At 43.6% G+C, this 3,305-nt stretch overlaps 1 protein-coding gene across 1 annotated transcript in view; it reads left to right on the top strand.

Moving 5' to 3' along the window:
• LOC138960334 (zinc finger protein 93-like) overlaps positions 1-3,305 on the top strand; it is a 13,322-nt gene continuing 10,017 nt past the window's right edge. Inside the window, exon 1 of the mRNA XM_070332196.1 lies at positions 1-63. The gene's annotated coding sequence lies outside the window, so the exon portion shown is untranslated. The remainder of the gene's footprint in view (positions 64-3,305) is intronic.

The following is a 3,305-nucleotide window of genomic DNA, read 5'->3' on the forward strand; positions in this document are numbered from 1 at the left end:
TATATGGCGTCGCAGGTTATAAAATAGTCAAAGGTTCAGCTGAAGCCACAGTGCTAACTCCAGGTACGTTTTTCAAGAAAATAACACCAAAAGGAATCTTCATATAAATTGGTTGGGAGAGGGTACTGTATTTCCGATAGTACTACAGTTAGTAAGCTGGAAGTGAAATGCTGTAGGAAAATGTGCATGAGTTCGTCGGCTCACGTCTAGACTACTCTAGGTTGATCAGGCATTTTAGGTGACGTTTGTCTGTTTGTTCGTGCCCACCTGCAAGCCGCTTACATTTTCAAACTGCGCGATTCGAGTGAAAATGCAATCTATGTTAGTTAACGTTCACGCACACACACAAACACACACCAGGGGCGGATCAGTTCATTTTAGGGGGGGGGGGGGGGGGGGGGGTCCAAAAGTATATTGTGAAGATATGGGTGTGAAGGCGCCGACGGCGCGAAGCGCCTAGCTTGCTAGGGGGGTCCGGGGGCATGCCCCCCCCCCCCCGGAAAATTTTGAAAAAAAGGATGCAATCTGGTGCATTCTGAGGATGATCATTATCAGTTTCAGGCAGCAGATTTTGTCACTGATTAAGACCCCAAAAATTGAAACTCAACCAAAAAAAACACAAACACACACAAATATTTTATTTTTTGGCTGGGGGGGGTTTCCGGAAACCCCAGAAACCCGCCCCCCCTCGTCCGCCCCTGCACACACTGGCACTCTCTCTCTCTCTCTCTCTCTCTCTCTCTCTCTCTCTCTCTCTCTCTCTCTCTCTCTCTCTCTCTCTCTCTCTCTCTCTCTCTCTCTCTCTCCTACTACTACTACTCTAGTCCAGGTTACTCTCTCTCATACACACACACACACACACACTAATTAGAACGTTTTCAAACGCAGAGACGAATTGAAACTGTATGTCATTCACGTGAGAAGGCATCACTGAGGCACACGCACACTTTCGCTATATCATATATGATGACATTAAAATATATAGTAAATTTAAATAGGGTCGATAAACACACGAACAGTGAACACACACACACACAAGTGAGTGTTTTCTAGTATTTCTGATTTGTATCCATAATTTGTACACAACAATCATGAGAAACAGGCTGTAACAACGGGTGCACACAAAAACTTAACAGACAAAGACCTGACCACAGGGGTGTCGTTTGGGTCGGCCCTTCGGCCAATCGCCAATTTTTTTTTACTTTGGCCGAAACTTTCAAGTCCCTATCGGCCAAATGTCCGAAGAGTATTCGCCTAAATCAGCCAAAGTTTGTCCAGTTTTTGAGTCACTTGAGAAAAAGTGACTCTATGTAATCGGTCAGTGTTAGTCTGTCCGGCCGGCCGGCCGGCCGGCCGTCCGTCCGGCCGGCCGTCCGGCCGGCCGGCCGTCCGTAGACACCACCTTAACGTTGGACTTTTCTCGGAAACTATCAAAGCGATCCGGCTCATATTTTGTTTAGTCGTGACCTCCAATGACCTCTACACTTTAACGATGGTTTCGTTGACCTTTGACCTTTTTCAAGGTCACAGGTCAGCGTCAAAGGAAAAATTAGACATTTTATATCTTTGACAAAGTTCATCGGATGTGATTGAAACTTTGTAGGATTATTCTTTACATCAAAGTATTTACATCTGTAGCCTTTTACGAACGTTATCAGAAAAACAAGGGAGATAACTAGCCTTTTCTGTTCGGCAACACACAACTTAACGTTGGGCTTTTCTCGGAAACTATAAAAGTGACCGGGCTCAAATTTTATGTGAACGTGACTCCCAGTGACCTCTACACTTTGACGTCTGCTTTGGTGACCTTTGACCTTTTTCAAGGTCACAGGTATGTCTTGAAGGAAAAAAATTGAAATATCATATCTCTGAAACTATTCATCGGATTTGATTCAAACTTTATAGGATTATTCTTTACATCAAATTATTTACATCTGTATTGTGTTGTGAATAGCAATTTCTTCCTGTCCATCTGATGCCTCATATAATATTCAGAACTGCGAAAGTGACTCGATCGAGCGTTTGCTCTTCTTGTTTTGTATTGGTCAGGCTTTGATTGCTAAAACTGCTGCCGATGTACTTAGTCAACTGACTGACGTTTATTTCCTTCGCGAATACCAAAAACGAAACATCAATGTTTTGAACGGAAGCCATTGCCAAAAAATATAGATGCCGGAGTGGTTTCCGTTTGCCGGTTCGTGATAGTTTATCAGTCAGTCAGTGCTTTCGATTTGGATTTGAACATGTCGCAACCAAAAAAAAAAAAAACTAAATTGGCCAAGGTTTGCTACCCTTCGCCAAGGTAAGTGATTCCGGACAAAATGACAGGAACACCGCGAATGTGGACAGTGTGTGTGAGTGGTAGTACTAGTAGTGTTGTCGAGTCGATCGAAGCAGACGACATAGCAGACGATAGTCACCGCGAATCGAAATCTGCTGAGCCAGAGAATGAAAAGCGTCCTCCAAATCGTGGTTTTCAAGCAAACTGGCTCACCCTACACGTTTTTTTATTGGATTTTTTACCAGTCATGTTTTCCAAGGCTAATTGTCAAGATTAGCACAAGGTTGGAAGAGTTTTACTTTCAAGAAATTAAAGTTAACGGTTTGAAAAAGTTTCAGAGAACTGGTGTCTGATGTATTTAAATCAGTAAAGCTGATTGTTTCAGTTGCAGTAAGCAACATATAATCCATCCCCCCACTCCCCCCCCCCCCCCCCCCCCGAAAAAAAAATTCTATCTGTGAATCTTTTTTCTTTTTTTCTGTCTGTAAAGCCGGGGGAAGAGTTAATTGTCACAGCATGCGACATGTCTTCCTTCTTGCCATACTATATGATGTCGGGAGCAGATATCAGTGAAGATAAATTGCCATTATTTAATACTAATGTTAAAAGAAATGAGTGGCTGCTGACACCAGTTGATCATGTTTAAAATCAAGGATAAGCCACAAATTGTTTATAAAATAGCTAACATTCTTCAGCTTCAGGGGGGCTTAGCCCCCCAGACCCCCTAACAGGACCCTGGACCCCAGGTTGTACCCCCCCCCCTCTGGCTTAACTGCTCCGCCCCTGTAATCTGTGTTCCTAAGACAATGATTGTATGTATTGGTGTTCCCCTCTTGAGTCTTGTGCTTCAATGTTACGGTGACTTTGTATGAGCCAAAATAATAGCCGAAAATTTGTCAAGATGTCCTAAAGCTTTCTGACAGTTTCGGCCAAATGTCCCAACATTAAAATGTCTAGCAACACCCCTGGACCAGTGTTTCTTTTAGGCGAGACATGCTTGTGGCTAGCCGCTCACAGAGCTAGG

The sequence above is a fragment of the Littorina saxatilis genome, linkage group LG2 (genome assembly GCF_037325665.1).
Source record: "Littorina saxatilis isolate snail1 linkage group LG2, US_GU_Lsax_2.0, whole genome shotgun sequence".
NCBI lineage: Eukaryota > Metazoa > Mollusca > Gastropoda > Littorinimorpha > Littorinidae > Littorina > Littorina saxatilis.